This window comes from Pyxicephalus adspersus, chromosome 6 (assembly GCF_032062135.1).
Source record: "Pyxicephalus adspersus chromosome 6, UCB_Pads_2.0, whole genome shotgun sequence".
Taxonomy (NCBI): domain Eukaryota; kingdom Metazoa; phylum Chordata; class Amphibia; order Anura; family Pyxicephalidae; genus Pyxicephalus; species Pyxicephalus adspersus.
The window spans coordinates 9,938,824-9,960,046 of record NC_092863.1 but is presented as its reverse complement, the minus strand read 5'-3'; the positions used below and the strand labels follow the sequence as shown (position 1 = coordinate 9,960,046).

The 21,223-nt window shown below is 38.4% G+C and overlaps 1 protein-coding gene across 3 annotated transcripts in view; it reads left to right on the top strand.

Annotated features, from left to right (window-relative positions):
• Positions 1-21,223, top strand: part of CDH26 (cadherin 26) — a 59,495-nt gene that overhangs the window by 17,821 nt on the left and 20,451 nt on the right. The window lies entirely within an intron of this gene.

Genomic DNA, 21,223 nt, shown 5'->3' with positions numbered 1-21,223 from the left:
AATTATATGTCCAAATCTGTTCCAATTCCTGTGTCTATGTTTGGGTAGTATACCAGGTACATACTTTATATTGTGTATGATGCAAGTATCTTTAGGCTCCTCTCAACTACTTTAAAAAATGAAACTACCTACCATATATTTTGTGAAGATTGGCCAAATTCTGTCAATATACCAGCCACAGGCTGGATGAACTTCTCAAACAGGATTATCAAGCTGTTCAATATACAGGTCAGTTAGGCCAGTTTGCCTGTTTAGAACAAGTTTACAAACCCTGCATGGTACTGATAGCCATTTGTTGCCTTGTTCACTAACTTCTTAACATTTACTGTACTTTTTAAAGTAGCGTGTTTATCATATGATACAGATGTCATACAATGACGCTTTCGTGACTTGGGCTGCATACATGGTTAAATGCCAGGTAGTCCATGCATCAACAAATTTCATCAGACTTGATCTTGTTAAAACCATAGTAGTTATGATTGAGGAGTATGTGTTTTATGACTACTTGATGGAACAGTACACACAAAAACTGATATTTTCATCTTGAATAGAGGTCAGCTGATTATCTCTCCTTCCAACTATTTATACCCTTTTGGTTTCTCAATTTATCTCTCTTGTTCTTTGTAAAAATGTTTGTTGCATTTTTAATAAGTAGAGAATTCAACAGGTAGGGTTTAACCACCTCTCGGTCACAGAAAAGACACACATGATTGGTTGTGGTAAATCTGGAATCCTGGGCAGGCAGATCTTGATTTTAGAATGTTTACAAGTGGCCCTGTTCACATGATGAGTGAAGTGAAATAATGGTAAACTTACTTGCATTTGAACCTGTTTGCTCATGTCAGGTGAATAGAGGTTTCACATTTTCAGGAGTTTTACCCTAATTCCTCCTAACTTCCCTGCCCACCACCAGACTGCCAGATAATTATCTGCCACTTTGGGTTATGGGAGGTTACATGAAACTCCCCTTAATGCAGTGCTTATTGCCTACACCTACTCAACCCATAACACATGGAGTGTAGGTAGCATTTATAGCTATGTGTTAGCTTCTATTTGCTCCCCAATTTAAAATTTACACAGGAATCTCTCAGACTAGTCGGGCAGATAAGAGGGGAGCATGAAAATTGAGCTTCTGTTACTTTACCCATTGTGCAAAACACAGGTTCACTCTTTAGTTGGCTTCTTTTTGCTTTTACCAGGGGCGTACTGTTATATTCAAAGACAGAGGGTTGATTGGCACTCAAGGATTCTCAATTTTATCATTCTTTTTTAAGACCCTAAAATCATGCCAGGTTTTTTGCCACGGCAGTGCACACTAGATTGTTAGCGTGCTGTTTTGACAAGTTTGAGATCAAAGCGAATGAATGATTTGCAGTGTCTCCTGAAGTTGACAGTAAAATCCTTTACTTAGGTGACATTATCTGTGCTCCAGGCCATGTAGGAAAGATGCACAAAATATATATGTGATTACATAATGTTGATTCTCTGAGCATCATTTGCCCATAGGCAGCCATCAATTTAATCTGCTTTTAACCACATGGGTCTTGCGCATCCTTGTATGTCAATGATTGGTAATTACTGAATACCTGAGCTGTATACTCATTCTGGGTCAGGGATTGAGAAGGGATTAATGGGGAGAGGTACAGAACACTAACCAGGCAAGCTGGATGTTCCAGAACCGGGTGATTAATGGCAGCTTACTTCATCTCTTAGTATAGGGACTCTTTACCTCACCATACACATTACAATCTGACAGTACAATGTGATTCAGCAAAAATCTGAGTGCGGATCTAAATACATAAACTAATAATTGTATCCAGTATGGTCCTTGTGTGTAGAAGAACCACTGTACTAGCACTGTAGTTTGTGTCATGTCACTGTGCCCTACTTTTTTAGATAAACTCAACATTTTTGTATTACTCTTGCTTGTTAAAAAAAAAATCTATCAGCTATACAAGGAAAGGTAGAAAAGTACTGATTATATTCATTGTTTAACAAGTGGTTGGATATTAAAGCTTGACTGGAAGTATTGTAAAGAGAACCAGTTTGTTGTAAAAACAGTATTGCACAAATGTTTGACGTAAACTGAGATTGTATTGTTGCTTTTTCTGTCATTCATTAACTTTTTTTCTGAAGAATTGTTCAATTCTGCAAGAAGGCATCTTTAAATGATGGACAGTGCTATCTGTTAGTGTTGTCTTTGTACCTTAAAAAGGAGTTTGGAAAAGAAGGAATACTCCAGAGCCCTACATTTTCCAGTGTTTGCTTTATGCTGGAGGCTGTGATACAAAATCTTGTTAGCAGCGGAATGGAGAGATGTCATGAGCAACCATGCATACAGTACACCTCACCTGGTCCCTGGTGTGTGGCATGTAGTTTTCAGGCATCTGGTTTTAACATTAATATTTAGCCTAGCACTAACCAATGAAAGCAGTAAGGAAAATTGCCTAGTTCTCAGAACTACATTTGTTTAGAACCAGCAACCTTAATGTAGCATTTAAAGAGATAAGACTATCTATAAGAATATCTGATGTATGTTTTGTTTATATAATTTATATAATAGCTTATAAAGTAATGTGTAATGAGTTATTTCACGTTTGATCGGCTGTCAGTGTTATAAAAGAACTACACTGCCTAAAGCATTGTTATTTATAACCTTTTAACTTTATAAATCATTACATTATTACTATAGGCACAGTCATTCAAACTATGACATTTATTTGGATTAAACTATGATTCGGAAGGATTAGACTGGCAAGCTAAACAAAATGTAAACTTGTCATAGCAGCCAATAACAAACTGTAACTATAATTATAGCCACGCACATAGTTTTATTAAGTGCTTTAGGGTAAATCTACTTTGATACTTTCTCTGCACCCACATATTGTCAGAATCAAGAGAGAACTAACCACAATTGAGGAAATGGTGAAGTGTATTACAACAACACAGACAAAAACTACAGCAGTCAGACCCCAGGGCACAAGTGTGTGTGATCTCAGGGCTTGTTTTCCACAGCTACATTCATTTCTGTATCAGGAAATGTATAAGATTTGCTCTATCAATCAAAGTAAAGCAATGAAACAATCCGACTGCATTACATTTGAAAGATTGTATATTGGTTTTTGCATATTGTCTATCTGTAATCCTGGACAGTTGACTGCAGCAGTTTTGCAAATATTTGCAAAAAATTCATCGCTGTGCTTTCAACGCTTTTATACAGTGTACTACAAAGTAAAATGACCTTCTTTTATGTTGTTTTAGTGCATAGCTTTATTTCTTGGTAAGATCTGTTTTCACCATGTGTTGCATGATGAAAAAGTATAACATAAATGTTATAAAATGTTGTATTTGCTACTACAATGTGTTTTATCCCCTTTTAGTGTTTTTTAAATCCCCTTTTAGTGAAAGCAAGCTGTTACCGGAAACAAACATAAATGTGACATTTAAATGTTCTGATATGTGTTATGTTGTGTTCCACCATAATGTGGTTTAACTTGTTTGAGTTTTTTTGATAAGGGTTACTATTTGCTATATTGTTTTGCCAAGTAAATTACTAAGTGATTCTTCATATGAATTCAATTAGAGGGTATATTAGGGATTTTTTTTTTTGTTTACAGTTGTTCATTGACCCTATATTCATGTTTTGTAAGCATGTGTGTATACCTTTTTTTACAAAACAGACTAGAAGTGCAGATTTTTTTTACGTATGGTGTAAGTGAAGGATTGTCCTAATGGAGTTGAAAAGTATGCGCATTCCACAGTTACCTTTTTCCCCAAATTCCTATTTAATTGCTGTTATTATAGGGAATCCCAATACAATCAAGGTAAAATTTCCCTGCAGCAATCCCCCCTTTCTTACTCCTTTCATCTCTCTTGACACGATCATTGTTTGACATCCTCACCAATCAACACATAAAAAATACATCACTATTGTATGTGTAATGCGCCTGGGCACACAGACCACAGCCAACTCCAAGAATCCTTTTGTCAAGTTATATTTGTAGTCATAAAACAAGTTAAGGGTTAATCACAGATAATCAGTCTGATAAGAGTGGTACAGGAGGGTAAGGCAAAGGCAGGTCAGGAACAATCTGAGGTCAGAACAGGCAGCAGGCAAGAGTGGTCACAAACAATCCAAGGTCAGGGCAGGCAGAGTTCAGGCAGGTATCAGACCAGGTGGCTATGGTAATGACAAAACGGGTTAATATAAACCAACACACAGAACGCACCCAAGCACACTATACTCACAGAGCCTTATAGCGGGCAATGGTGTTCAGGACAGGTTCTCCTTAAATAGCCAGAGTGCCCAATGACCTTGGGCCACCTGGCGCCTTTTGATTGGAGGGTAACTGAATCCCCTGCGGCCAATCGGAATTCGGAATTCAAACTATGTCCGGCCCCACGGCAAGGCAACCGAGTGCCACCCCCTCGGGGGGAACAAGAGGCATGCGTGGTAATGTGCGCACCTCTTCCCACAGCACCCCTCGGACGTGCCCTACTTTGCACCTCCACAGGAGTGCTGGGAAGAGGACTTTCTGTAATCACGTCCATAGAGATACTGGGGATACCGCCTGGCTAAACAGTAGTTCGGCTAGAACGGATCCTTCTGCTGCAGAGAGAGACAGGCTGCGAGCAGGGCAGCAGCCTCCGCCATGTTGCCTGCTGCAGCGGCATCTCCCACTGCTTCTGAGATCCCCAGGGACGCTGCGGGCTCGCTGGACAGGTAAGTTCCTTACAGTATGTAGCTCAGCGTACTGATACAATATAATGCACGTATTATAGACTACTACAGTTTCAGCCAAGGCTGCATATGTTTAATTTTTGGAAAATCGTTTCAAGCAACAAAAGAGTGACAGATGAATGAACAAGTGCTGTACACACAGCACAGCACTGTTTTGTTCTATGGAGAGGGAAAAGGGGAGAAGAAGTGAGCGGCACCCAGCTGTGCTCTCCTCCCTTGACTTGTACATCGGTTGTTCATCGCCGGTCATTCATGGTTCTATCAGGACGGACCCATAAATGACGTTGGACGACCGCTGTACACATGCCAGATTCTTGACTGTATTGGGCAAGTACGAGGTGTGTACATAGCCTAACAAATATAGAGATAATAGATATGGGTATGATTTTCTGCCAAATGAACAATATCTGGTGGATAGCTAAGTTAGTGGATTCATGCTATCAAATATCTGAGTACAACCACTCAACCAGGGCTGGTGGTAGATTTGTAAAACCTGAGGCACCCTTTGGCGCCTATAGAAAAAATTCCTGTTAGTTAACTATTATTGCTCATGGGTGTAGGCTGATGAAGTAGTAAAGTGATGTTTTACAGGGGTCAATGCTTAATTACAGGTGTGTCCTAATTGCACTGACAGTTGGAGGGACCTAGTGGGGGATGGTTAAATCAAGATGGAATCTACTCATTGCATACATGACACACAAATGCCACTGTCTTTGCACCTACACAATATGCGTTAAATACTGTGCCATGATTAGGAGTCAAACAGACAAATACAACCCTCGGCACTATCATTAAAAAACGTGCTTTTAGGTCTAAAAAATATCTTCATAAAATGGTGAGTAGTTAGCACTAGCCACCATTAAGTGTTTAGACAATAAAAACTGATTTAGAAGTATAAAATGTTAACCTTAGTTTTAAGAGTACAGCGGTCAAGTGTAAAAGTAAAATGTGTACAACAAAGTGTTTTAGTGATGGGCTTAGGACCCTCCAGCAGCAAGAGAGAGAGACGCTCAAACCGGAACCAATAGATCCACTAAATATACATTTTGTTTTTCTGTGTCAGGTATAATCTCATTGGGTACTGAGTAATAATCAGCAGACTGGCTGAAACGAAGGTCCAAAATGAGAGTCTGTTCCTCAGCTGCAGCTGATGGACTAACAGGGTCCTACTCTCTCTCTTGCTGCTGGAGGGGGTCCTCCTGTTCCCCATGACTGCATCCCATGCCAGGCTAGTCACACTCGATACTATATACTGTGGTTTTACACCCTTGTGCATTCTATCTATTGAGGTCTTGTATAATCCCTGATAAAGCAGATTAAGTCTGCGAAAGGTGTTGGATTATCAGAATCTATTACAACATCTCAATGATATACACAATTGTTTGGTGCTATGTACTGAGCATTGTTATGGAATTTCCATCCATTTTTTTGTGTTTAATAAAAGATTGTTTTGTTATATTTGAGCCCATTTTGTGTCAAGTACTGAACTGCCTTTAACGTCTCACAAATACCTTTCTATCTTCTGTTTCTTTCTGTTTTATGCCCCTTAGAAAGCCCCCATTAAAAAAAAAAAAAAAAAAACAATATTTTATTCCCAGTGTTATTATTGATATTTAATACCTTTAATTCATGAACAACTAATATCTGATTCTTATCTTTACCATGCTGAAGAGTCCATCTAGATGTTTGGGTGCCAGAACTGAGCAATAAAGCAACGCTTTTATCGTTTGGGTTGGGATTTGTTGGTTAGTTGGTAGTTGGCTGTTTAGGACGTTCTCTGGCTTCTTCTTCTTTTAGAAATTGAAAGCATTTTTTTACTGTGTACAGTCTGTACAGTAATGTTGTGTGTAACATTCCCTGGAGGGGTGTTTATGTGTGTGTGCGTGTTTTTATAGACCTATTCAAATATATAATGATGCATGGGGCTTTCTTCATTGGTGCCACCAAGTAGAGGTAAGCATGCAGAAACTTGTTTCCTTTGCCTGAAGCAAACCACACCTAACAGAAATATGATGCAGTACTACATGATGTCAAAAAAGAACCTTTAGCTTCTATTATAACTAACTAAAAAGCAAGAATAGCTGAAAAAAGTATGAAAGTCTTACCCAGGGGCTGTGCTAGATTTTTGCCTGAGATGATCACGAACAATTGTCTTGGGCAACAACCATCAAGTGAGTGTACATAGCTTTAGGAATGGCACTGTGGGATTTAATACAGCACAAGACAACAGAAAATATACAATAAATGCACAATATGTTAGATAACATGAATTTGTAATGCCTATACAGAACAACATTTTGTTTGAACCTGCAGCCATAATTAAGTATCATTACCTGACCCACATGGAGGCTGTTAGTTTGTTTATTTACTTTTGTTTGATATATTTTACATTTTTTAAAAGTAAAATAAATATTGAATGTTTCATATAACTTATGCTATTTGTTGCAAAGTTGAAATATAATGCAAGTTAAAGTTAAGAGGTCTAATCCAGTTATTAATATTATTCCTAATAATATTAAACAGGATTTATGTAGCGCCAACATATTACGCAGCGCAGTACATAAAATAGGGGTAGAAATTGACAGGCAGTAACACAGGAGGAGAAGAGGACCCTGCCCCGAGGAGTTTACAATCTAGGAGGTGGTGAAAAGATACATTTTGATTTATTGGATCAGTGAGTTTTCCTTTATGTATTGGAGCCTCCTGTAATTGTGTACTAAATAAGGCAAAGCATAGGTGTAAATACAAACTGTGATCAGGGCAGATCATGTTCATGTTCCATCCTAAGGTTTCAGAAATGTCAGGTAATATTACCATGGGATCACTTAATTTATTCAGACAATTTAATACATATTATTCTAAATCCCTGTTGAGCAAAGAATGGCTATACATGCAACTTTTTTTTTTTTGTGAATGTTAAAAACGCAACAATCTTCAGATGTGCATGTTACTATATAGTATTGACTTGGCAATCTTAGTATATTCTTGGTAATCTTTTGTCGTCCCAATGAAATGTACAGTGCGATTACCAAATTATAGGAAGACTTTGGTAAGATCTTCATCAAGTTCACTGCTTTGTGCGACCTTTTGATATTGATACAAGCTCTTGTTAACAGCTGACTGCACAGATTAATCTTCATATTATTATGACATATCAAGAAGTTGCTTGCTATTTCATTGAATATTTGCAACTGTTTTTACACATTTAGCAAACCTATTTTTAATGCTGGGTCAGAACATTTAGATGGGACACAAAAAACATTCAAACAAAAAAAAACATGTATACTTCATATGTCACATTACAGTAACATTTATGAAACAAAAATACAGTACATATAGTTACCTATGTATATAATAAAAAAGAAAAGGTTAATACTTTTAAAATATTCCTTTGTACCAACACATTTCAGTACTTGTCATAAACTAGCTGTGGGGGATATATAGCAACCTAAGCAGTCTGCCCAGATTGGTCACTACTAAGGTCATTTATATAGTGAATGTTGGCAAGCATGTATACAGTTATACCTAATGATAGAGGGAATCAGTCTGCTTGTAGAATACGCATCCCATCTGTAGTGTTAACATTACATTTCTTCAGGCACAATTCTTGTCACTAGGTGAAGACATCAGAGAGACCACATATAGTTACATCTGCTCCGGGAGAAATCTGATATGTTTACGAGCAAACATTTCTTTGTAATAGAAAGACAAGGTAGTCTTCTGTAATTTGGTAATGTTGAATTGTTTTGGGTTAACATACAAGGAAACCTTTCTTTTTAATAAAAAAACAAAGTAGTAGTTTTCTGTAATTTGTTGATGCTGAATTGTGATTGATATGATTCATGTTATATATGTGTATATGTGTGCAATTAAAGTCAATAACGTGGGAACACTTTAGACCTGTTAACTAAAAAGCTTAGTTTTCCCACTACGAACATTATTCTAGAACCCCCAACCTGCCATGCCTTTAAGCTTCTTTTGTTAGAGTGTCTAAATGACTGATGACTGACAAGTAAATTGATGGATCTTTCATACGACTGCATCAGGTACGCTATAATTTGCTGAAATAACTCAATAAAACAGGTTTTGTTCTCACTTCTTAACAACGAAAACTTCTGTTTTTTTTTTACATTGGACACACCTGTATGTTTAGTGTGTTATGTATTTTACTAGGATTCCTATCTTTTATTTTATTTCTGGTATCTGTCCTCCATGTGGTCTGAATAGACATCTGTGCCACAGAAAAATGCTTTAGGATACATATGAGATTCTTGATTAAACAAACACATTTTATATTCCTGAAATAAGCCTTTTGACCACCTAAATCTGATCTACAAATATACATCAAGAGGCAAGTCCTGGTAAAATGAACCCAACAGACTATGCAAATGTTTTACATATACATACACACAAAATAAAATGCACTTTTAGCATACTGTAATGCATATTAACAATTAACTGTCTTGTGCTGTACTTCTTCTGTGCTTTTGCACACTGTAGCAGTCAAAAACATCACTACACATGTTGCAAAATATTGTTAAAATAATAGCAAAAAGTATAATTTTTAAATGTGTTTGGGAGCCCTGCTGTGATATATTACCATAAAATGCATAGAGGTGAATGTGCCCTAAATTTATTTTTTCCCATCAAACCTCCAATATTTTTGTTTTTTTTGTAAACACATTTTTATTATCCTTAACTAAACATATGGACGAGAACAAAGAGGAAAGTACTTTAATGTAGACATCAATGTCCTTAAGACAAACTCATCTGGGACTCAATAACTTCTAAATATACTAAATAGTTTCCTGTACTTACAAGTGTAGGACCTGGACTACTGTAACATCCTCATCTCTGGTATTCCACTAACCCAACTCTCTCCTCTAAAATCTAATATGAATACTGCAGCCAGACTCATCCATCCTTCTCACCAACCTGCCTACCTACCTACCCCATACACGGCCTTCCCTCCACTCCTTTTCTGCTGCATCTCCTTGTAGTTCTCTTCATTGGTTTCCATTTCACCTGATAATCAAATTTAAGCTCCTGTGGTTTGCCTTCAAATCCCTCCACATTTCTTGCCCCACTTACCTTTCGGACCTGGTAAAAATCTCCAGCCGCTCTCTCACTCCCCCAATGACCTACTAATGACTTCCTCACTCATAACCTCATCACACACACGGCTCAAAGACTTTTTAGAGCTGCCCCAACTCTCTGGAATGGTTTTCCTTGTCTTATTTGGCTTGCTTCTACTTTCTGTTCATTTAAAAGAGCACTCAAACCCATCCTTTCAAACTTGACTACCCATCTTCTTCTGTCTCCTAAACCCTCACTACTTCCTACCACTATATATCTCCTCTATTGTGTGCTACTTCCCCCTCCTTCTGGATTGTAAGCTCTTCGGGGCAGGGTCCTACTCTCCTGTGTCACTGTCTGTATCTGTCTGCATTTGCAACCCCTTTTTAATGTACAGCGCTGCGTAATATGTTGGAGACATATAAATCCTGTTATTAATAAGAATATTTATATGAGCTCAGTTTAAATGGGTGAGCATACAAAACACTTGTTATTCTTACATATTTCTCTTCAATCCCCGAAATGTTAGTTTGTCTTCAGTAATCACCCAACAGAACCTTCTTAAATTCCATGGCTACATTCCAAACATTGTTATGGCTCAAAGAAGTGGAAAAGCTTCATGTTCATTTATACAGATGTGAACCAATATGCATAGGTGTTTGTTAATAATAATTGTTAGAACAGTTAGTCAACAGCAAGTTTCTCCTACCATTTATAGGGCTGCTGTTATTTCTACAGCCCAGTTTTACTATAATATAAAGATATGAACCAAACAAGTTGTAAGTTTGGCACAGAACAATAAAACCTCTGCAAGGAGTCATAAAAACCTGATTAAATGTTGTCAGGCTGCTCATTATTATCACATTATGAACATCAAAAATTGTCATATAAAAAGTGAATGTGTACTTTTACTGGTCCATAAAACAGTAAACCTGTAGTAGATATTGACTTATTTCAGTAGTTAGAACGTGCTGGAAGTCCGGTAAAAACTAAATATATCAACTGCTGATATTGTCTGTAGGATAAGTTTTTTTTCATTATTATTATTGCTACTATTACCTTGGCTGCAGGTTTAAACCTTGATGCAAGCTAAGATACAATCTTTAGTGGGGTTGTAGAAGAACACAATATATCTGACTTTGATGTCATGGTTTGGGGGAAGGAGGAGGAAAACATGCAACAGCTTTTGTTCACTTCTTACGCAGGAGCGTTGGGCGGTGTTTTCCTGGTTGGGTTTCTTGTTTGGAAAAACTGTAGTGAATGACCAATGCTTCTTAATAAAAAAGAGATTCAGATGCCCCTATAGGAAGGCTTTATCAGAATAAAAAGTTTGTGTTACCTTACTAGAGTGTGTCTTTTTTATGTGTTTATGGATACATAAATGTGCTGTACAACATTTTCACCAGCTATGGGCATCCTTCATCTGAGGTGGAGCCATACCTTTCCAACATTGTGCAATGTATACATGGATCTGGGAACACCAAAAATTGTAATACTAATGCTCCGTGATGCTGATATTGTTTGATGCAAGGGTGCCCAACCTACAGCCCACGGGCAACATCCAAAGCTGCCAGATCTGGCCCTCTGCTCAGGGGATGGGGCGCACTCATCTCCTATGTTTCTCTATTTGATTTTGCTACAGGAGCTACTGAGCATGCTCAGTGTTAGCTCCCTGAGAGTGGGCGTGTACTATAGACCTGGCAATCAGCTTTGGCTGCTCTCGTCCCAACTTGTACTGTGAAATAGTTCCTGCAGCAGCAGCATGAGACCTGTATCTGTGTCCATGCAGCTGTCATTAGCCCCATGAATAAACCTTCATATCATAATGTGAAATGTTCAGGGTACACAGGGGACCCTGAGACCTGGTACCAAACTTCCAAACTACCAAAACCAAATTTCAGCCCCCTAGACATAACAATTTACCAGATACAAGGTCACAAGCATAAAATACTAATAACAGTCAGGTATCTTTTCACATTAACGGGGGCTATTTCAAGTCCAGGGTCCCTAAATTTAGTTTGCATGTTAGGGACCCCCGAGGGCCACCTCCATGGCAATGAACATTAGGGTAAAGCCCGTTCACTCCATGCTGTGGTGCCCCAAAGATATACGTGCTCACTCATATAAATTTAAGGCTGCGTTCAGACTGGCGGTGAGGTTGCGGTGCGGTTACCCCTTCCTCATGCCAAAGAACCCTGCCTAGGTGAAGACGCTCAGTACCCCTCACTGCCACCTAGAGTCAAATCTGCAGACGCTGCGGTGTGATGGACTAAGCTGCTGGGGTGCCTGTTTCATTCTGATATTTTATTTTTGTTAAGGGAGGGCTGTTTACCTTACTGTGACCAATGTTAAGTTTTATCTAATCTTGTAAATTGTTAAAATGTAGTATTGTTTATAGACCGCAAGATTTTATAAGACTTCTTGTTTTCACTTTTACATTGCATGGTATCATGGCCAGCAAGGTAAAATATGCCTTTCCACTTCATGTTTTTGCAATACATTTTGCAAATTATCTGTGAATTGATTACCATCAGGCCTGTAAAGTTCTTTATTTTAATTGGATAACTGCTGATATGGATCCAAACATTTATTTTGTGTTCAGTTGCTTTCTGCAGTATAGTGTTAGGCTCTGGTTGCATTTGCCCATCCATGAGTCAATATTGGCACAGCATTTAGCTTCTGTTTGGAAATTGCCAATAGATTCCAAGTAACTAGTTGCTTGCCTACTTCCTTTGGCATCCATTCACTGTTCTATTGGATTATAGTTCTTTAATATCAATAAATAAACTTAACCCTGAAACTGAGATGGTACTATGCTAACTGCTTTTACCCATATCCATTCAGAACTGTTTGTTCATTCGCGTCACTGTAGTGTTTCTTCCTAAATACAGCTGTTGTTAGTTAATGCACATAATCGCTTCTGGTATTATGCTGTTAAATAAAAGGCCAATGTGTTTAATCACCCACCCAGTCTATTGAATTTTACCCAGTATTTTGATAGCAGTTTACCTAAACAAAAGATCACAAACAAAGCTGAACTAGGTAAGCAACAGGTCAATACATTTCATCTGCTTTTCACTATTGATTGCTAGCTTGGAGAAAAAGTCTCTGCTCCATGCTCCATGGTTCTTAAACTAGATAGTCTGTCATAAAGAATAAAGTACACCAATGTTTTTTTGGTATCTGTAAGGGTGACATTCTACCCATTGGCCAGCGATGTAAGAGGCATTCTTCCCACTAACAATGCTAATGTAGTGTGAGCTGTGGATACAATAATTAAAGCAAGGGTTCCCCTAATACCCCAAATAATGTAAGAGGCATACTTCCCACTAACAACGCTAATATAGTGTGAACTGTGGATATGATAATTAAAGCAAAGGTTCCCCGAATACCCCAAATAATGTAAGAGGCATACTTCCCACTAACAACACTAATATAGTGTGAACTGTGGATATGATAACTAAAGCAAGGGTTCCCCGAATACCCCAAATAATGTAGGAGGGAGGGATTCTTCCCACTAACAACACTAATATAGTGTGAGCTGTGGATATGATAATTAAGGCAAGGGTTCCCCGAATACCCCAAATAATGTAAGAAGCATACTTTCCACTAACAATGCTAATATAGTGTGAGCTGTGGATATGATAATTAAGGCAAGGGTTCCCTGAATACCCCAAATAATGTAAGAGGCATTCTTTCCACTAACAAGGCTAATATAATGTGAGCTCTGGATATGATAACTAAAGCAAGGGTTCCCCAAATACCCCAAATAATGTAAGAGGCATTCTTCCCACTAACAAGGCTAATATAGTGTAAGCTGTGGATATGGTAATTATAGCACAGGTTCCTTGAATACTTGAAAATTGCTACAAGGGTTCTCCGAATACCTGAAAATTACTACAAGGAGTCCCTTATGTTAAAAAAGTTGAGAAACACTCCCCTAGTCACTCCATTTCAAGCTTACGCAGGGATTGGGATTTTCCTTTGACCTCTGTGACAGTACCTGGCCAATTATCAAGCAGGGATACAGTCATATGCCCCTCCATACCTGGAAATATCAGGAATAACCTGTGGATTAGCTGAGCATGGACAAATGATTAATTGTTTATAGCAGAGCAGCTTGTTTAAATTATCTAGTTGAGTTCCTGCATTTGCTTTGCACATTTATCTCTATGTGGCTTGACTGGGAAAATTGTTCCCAGAAGTATCTGTGTAATGTAGTAATGTGTTGCTAGTGTGGAGACATGCCCTATAGTAGTGTTTTGTCATGGTTTTACACTTATTTGCCCCATTGTGAATGACTATCTTGACGTTATTGGCCAGCCCTCATTATGTTCGTAGCTCTATCATCCCATAAACCTTATTGTGTTTAAAATGACAGATTTGTATTATTGCAACCCTCTCCACAATTCCCTAGTTCAATTGTGGTTTAGGAAAGATGGATTCCGCCTATAGCTGTCGCAGCAATGCTTATATTTGGTTATGCTTTTCCATAGTTACCATTAAAAGATGCTGGAGGGGACACCATATATCATTTACTGCTTTCCATACACTGGAGAGGGCAATGGTTTTATATGTGAATGTCACTGAAGGACAGATTATACTTTGAAGTGAAGTGGAGCTCTTGATACATCTATGTTGATATTTTTACGATAACAAAACCCTCTTCGGCAATCCTTAAATAGAGATGGAGCATTTCAAGAAACTATTCCCCTGAAGGAAAGCTTAACCTTGGAAACATGCATTAGTGGTTTCATAAGAAATCTATGAAAGAAGGTTTTTCTTAGAAGGAATAATTACAGGTGTGGGTAATATTAAGCAAATTTTTGAATTAGGATTATGCATTGACATTTCCATGTGTGAGACACAAACAAATTCCACAGGTACATGACATAATTGAATCACAGAAGTTTCCTGTTCTGTAACCTGAATATCTGCTTTGGCCTGTTCATAGTAAAAACATTTTGTTTCTGCATTGTTTGAAAAGTTCTTTTTACTTGGTATTTATTGTGGTGATTTTGTATCTTAAGGACACACGTCCAAAGGAGTAATGTATGTTCTTTCCTAACATGCACCATATGATGCCAAGCACCTGGGCTGCCCTGGGTTTTCATGTTGTACTAGTAAGTTGACTCTGCAACAATTTAACTCGTTTCGATGCGTCAGACTACAGACCAGTGGTCCCCAACCTTTTGGAGCTCATGGAACACTAAATCTGCGGACTCGGGACCACGCATTCACAGGGAGCCGCATGTCACTCAAAAGGGAAATAACTTCCCCAGAGTGATGTCATGATTTTAGAACCCGCCCACTCTGCCATCGCAGGTCTGAGCCTTTGATGGAGACATGGCCTGTGGCTCTGGCTAGTGCGCCCCCCCAAGCGGGGTCCTTCTAACTCCCTTGGGGGTGCACCGGCCAGAGCCGCGTACCACCGCTGGTCTCCATGCTTTCACGGCCCAGCTGTCAGACGGTTGTGGCCCTCTAGTGGGTGGCGGACCGGTGGTTAGGGACACCTGCTATAGACCACACCACTACCAAACAGTGAAAAGTGCAATAGGAGAAGGAGTGGTTCCAGGTTCAGCATCCTGCCATCCAAAGAAAAAGAAATCTTGCTTATTTACTGCAAAAAAAGCTAAAGATGATACAATCAAACATTGCATGTGGAAAGGAGTTCTTTAAGTTCATTAGGCAGCAGAGTAAATTAGCAGTGGCAGCTTTCTGGTTTTTAAAGCAGTCGTTTAAGAATACAATAATAATAGAAGAGGTCAAGAGAGGAGAAAAGATAATAGCTGAAAGAACAAGAGTAAAGGATGTCAGATAGGTAAGAGTTAGTCAATCCAAGAAGTAGCTTCCAAGCAACAATGAAAAGCTATAAGGCATATGAGTTTAAATGGCAATACTTACTTGCAAAGAATGATCAACCTGCAAATGATGTTGAAAGTTTAAATAAAAATGCAGCAGTAATGGGAAGTAAGAGGAGGAAGGGTTACATTTCTGTACTTTAGAAGTGTAATTAACTAAATGCCAACTGGTTTTACTTTTTCAGGTATCAAGTGATTTTGTTCTGACTGATGAAATTTCACTTTTCCATCTCTAAAACAGCTTTAAAATGTGTAAGCTATCCCCATGTTGTGTGTAGATTTCCAATATCTCTGGAATTTGGTGGGAAAGTGTATCTGGGGAAAATAGTTTGCACAGGTTGATGGGTCTTTACCTTCTTAGGTAGAATATGAGATTCCAAAAATCACTGGGGGTCAAATGCAGCTAAAAATTGGGGAGTAAGTATCCACAGGACAGCGAGATACAATAATATTACATATACAATAGCGAGCAGTAATGTATGTGTGTTTAATTTTGTAACAGCCTGCACTCTTTTATATGTAATATTTAATTATTTTACTATATTTATATGTGCAGCTACTAAAAGAAATTTTAGGTTAGTGATAACACAGTATTAAAGTAAGTTTGTTGGAGAAGGCTTCATAATTGTGTGTGGTTGGATGGCTGGGTGAACTTTGAAAGGCTGCACTGGGGGTGGATAATTTACCTAAATTAAAGAAAATCTAAAGCCGATTGTACAATGATTGTATGGTGAATGGTAAGCCCAATACATATTTAGAACAAGCAAGTGTACCCATGTGAATGTTATCGGCCTCACCTAGCCTTGGGCTATTTTTTAAACAAAAAAACTAAAGGATAACAAACTATCCCTTTTGATTTTATATTTACACGGAAGTGGTTATATGTTACATGTACAGGTTGTACCTAGTTGTGTTGAACTGTATCTGTGCTATAGGCTTACCATAGATGTATAAATACATATCTTCCAAAGAATGATTGGCAGAAATATATCTATCCCTTGTCCCTTGTCATATCATAGGTAGGAAAGTAGCACACAAAGTTGGTTGATGGGCTTTTGTTCATCTAAGAACTACCGGTACATCTCTCCCTATTTAAACCTATGGGAGTGCAAAGGAAACGTGGAATGGGTCAGATCTCAAAGCAAATCAGGAAGGGAAATGCACCCGTCGACTGATTTGTGAAGCATCTTAAATTGCTGTAAAAAGCACATATGTGTTTGCCTGTTGACACAAAGCCCCTGAACACAGAAACTGATTCTTATCCTTCCCTTTTCTACATAGATTTGGATAATTTCTATTATTTGCCAAGCTATTATATCTCCAACAAAAGTAAGAGCATTGATTGTAATTATTGTATTGTCCATTGTGAAATTATTTTTCCTCCCATATCTCGGTAGAGAAGGGGGTGGGGGGGCGTTCCGCAAAGTTGCATTTGAAAAACATTTAGAAACGTGACAAAGCAAACATCTACCTTTCCAGCAATCACATCAAGAATGCTTTACAGGTAAAGGTTACGGCTCTAAAACTCACAAAACGCAGTTCTCGGTTCCATTTTCTTTGATTTGATTTACTACAGTCTGTGAGACAATAATATAAAAAGAACAAAGTGTATGTCTGGGAGATAACTCAAATACATAACATATTTATTAAAAAGATGTGCACAGACGGCACCATAGTCATTTCCACTAGATAGACGTTTATCTGAAGGCTGCGTAGACATGGGAAGGACCCACATTCCTCACATGACAGCAGTACAAAGTGACACACTGTAATTTATTTGTGACAGTAGTAAAGACTACACCCAGCCTTTTACTGTCATTGTATCTTGTATATACAGACATTTTTATAGCAACAGTAAAAGCTGGATAAAACTTTCTTTCTAGTCAGTGTGTATTCCTACAGTCTGCCTCTGTACATTCCTATCTACATAGACCCTTTGGATTGGATTTATGCACCAAGACAACAATTCTATCCCTAGAAACAGAAGGAATTTTAGGCTATCAGCTAAAAAATGCTTAAACAGCATATTTCAATTGGTGGTAAAACCCATAGGTGTCTGCTGCAATTTAATATGCATCAGTTATGATGAGTTTAGAATAGTGCAAGCATAAGGAATTTTTGTTTATTATAGCACTGGCCATAGTTGTAAGCATAAGAACTGAGCCGTCCACTTGTTCTTCACAGAAAGGGGAAGGAACAATGTCCATTGCCTGGAGAAACATTTCTTAATCACAGACTGCATGACTCAAGTTCACAGTCTATTGCACTTCATTGCTCCAAACAATTGTTTATTTTACTCATTTATATAGCACCGACATATACAGAGTCAGGCCTCAAATTAACCTGCTAGGAATTAAGGACCGTAGAACAAATATGCAAAGTCCTTACAGATGAATTCACAGGATGGGAGAAAAGTTAAGACTATTGATACTGCCAAGTGAAACGTTTTATTGTTCTTATTTTTGTGAGAAAACAAATACAGGTTCTTTTTTTTTACTTGGCATAATTATTCCAAAGCACTTAACAGAAAAACATTGAACAATTCACATTTTAAAATACAATAGTTTCTGAAGACAACATGTACCCTGAATACCACTTTTCACTGATGACATATCTGTATCAAGTGTGAGAAGCAGAAATGATGGAGAGCATACAGGCCAGAGGGTAATTGGGAGGAGGTTATGTCATACGGGTATATCCCGTACTACAATGGGATCATTTACTGTCTGTGTGGGAGCAGACTCTCATATGTCTTCTCTAATGAATGCATACTTAATTATGTACTATCCATTGTCTCTGCAAACATTAAACACACTTATCATTGTCAAGAAAGAAATGTAGTCTTCCTAGTTAGAAATATTGTTCTGTTCTTTACTTTAGTTATATGAAAGTTAAACGGGACAGAATATTCAGTTATACACATAGGTGTATTGTAGATTAAACTATTATTATTAATATTAATATTAATAATAATAATAATAAAAAACAGGATTTACATAGAGCCAACATATTACGCAGCGTACGCAGCTGTACATTAAACCAGCAGCAATGGTGATTTAGTTCAGATTCTATAGATTTAATAAATAATGCATTTTTCATTTAGGTTAAAATCCGTCCATCCAATTCCTTGTTTTGCCCTGCACACCATTGGGTGTTGATAGAGAACAAAGGTTCACTTGGCTTAGTTAATAAAATTAATGCTTTAGTGAACTGTTCTAACTGTGAATAAAGTCACCATCTGAAAACTGCAGCCGTTTTGTCAGGAAAGAGATGCTTCTCCTTTTGAAACAGCTGTGAGTTTTTTTAACCATCTCCTTTAAATGTATTAAAGACAAAACTGTAAATGAGAATAGAAATGTGTGCTAGGCATGCAGGTACTACCTGGTTATACCCCCTGGTGCTTATTGGTATGAGGGGAACAAGTGCCAATGTGTGCTAGTGCATAGACTGACCAACAAACGGACAAATACTGGAATGGATGATTAATTTACACGAATGGACAGGATCCAACAATCATAGAGTAGTGTTAAAATGTAATAACATACCTAAGTGCCATTGAAATGTATGTCATATTAGGAAATGACAACACTTTTTGTGTTATTAGCCTACAGAAAATATGATGAGAACACAAATTGGTGGCACCTAGTATTCTTTTTGAAAATTTGTTTCAGCTGCCCTGATTCAGCACCAGACGCCAGGCCCCCAATCTAAAGCTACGTACACACTTCCAATTATTATCGTTGGAAAACCAACGACGAACGATCCTGCACGATATCTACGAACGATCGTATAGCACCGATCCTGCACATAGAGATAACGACACGATCGTTCGTAGATATTGTACACACAATAGATACGATCGTTTGAGCGATAGAGGAACTATGTGCACGACAGGAAAGTGAACGAACGTTCGTTCATTACGCATGCTCAGACCATGGACGATCAACGAACGATCGTACACACGAACGATGTTCAACAATCGTCGTCCAATCCGATCCGCCGGTCCGGTCGTTCGTTTCCAACGACTTTCCTCGTTCGTCGGCGTCGTTGGTTACTTTTTTTACGAACGATTTTTGCCCAATCGATCGTTTGTCGTTCGTTCGTCGTTCGTTTTGAACGATAAAAATTGGAAGTGTGTACGCACCTTTACACACACTCTTTACCTAAAGCAAGCCCCCACTTGATAGACTAGTTGCGTCTTCTGTGCGTAAAGGACGGTGTCTCAAAATGGGCTGGCAGAGAAAATAAACGGCGAGCTGACGTGCGGTGGCCTACTGCACGGGATCATTGACCAGATAATTGTCTCCTAACAGCTCCTCCTTAAAAAAATAAAGTACCGTATTTTTCGGCGTATAAGACGCACTTTTTCTTCCCCAAAACTGGGGGGGAAAAGTGGGTGCGTCTTATACACCGAATACATGTTAAATATAATTAAAAAAAATCATACTCATCCGATACCGCGATCCCGCGATGCTGCGTGCTTCTTCTCCTCGCTCTCCTCCCGGCTGCAGCGCGTGTCTCCTCCTCCTCCTCTGAGCGAGGAGAAGCCGACACACGTACCCTCGCGATCCCATAAGCAGGCTGGATCAGCCTGCTTATGGGATCGCTGGGGTATGCGTGTCGGCTTCTCCTCGCTCAGAGGAGGAGGAGACACGCGCTGCAGCCAGGAGGAGAGCGAGGAGAAGAAGAAGCCCACAGCATCGCGGGATCGTGGTATCTGGTGAGTATGATTTTTTGGCACAGGGTGATCAGAAGGGGATACATTGTGTCAATGTATCCCCTTCTAATCACTCTGTGTCAATGTATCCCCTTCTGATCACTCTGTGTCAGAGTGATTAGAAGGGGATACATTGACACAGAGTGATTAGAAGGCGATACATTGACACAGAGTGATTTTTTAGTATTTTGTTCAGAATCTTTTTTTTCTAGGTTTTTCTCCTTTAAAATTGGGTGCGTCTTATAGGCCGGAGCGTCTTATAGGCCGAAAAATACGGTAGCTTTTTTTTCTGAAAGGAGAATCAATGACATCCCCCCAGTATTAGTTCTAAAATCCATTCATAGCTTAAAAGCGTGTGTTTATTCAGAAGTGTAATTCCTGTCATGGTTGTTTTCAGAGGCTTGGACTGTTTGGCTTGACCTTGTCCCTCTTACTCAGGGATATGTTGAGTGAAATCCCGCATCATACCTAAAGAGAGGTTTTGTGATTGAAGGCTGTGAACTGGATTGAGAATTTCTTTGTGCTGTAACCTTTTCACCTTCACATATAAACCAATACAGAAGAAAGGAATATTTATTTACTATATGAGAGTTCCAAGGAAACTGCCTACATTTGTACATAAACCATAATAAATGTTCATGCATTTTGAAAAACCTAATATTTTTACACAATATGAGGTTGACCTGGTATTTGCTGTTGTTAACTCTTGAGCGTAATGGCATGGCCCCAAATTATAAGGAAACAATTATTTGCTTTGTCTTCCACAAATGTTTTCTTAGGAACCATGATATTTAAATAAAGAAATATATTCCTAATTACACAATGTGG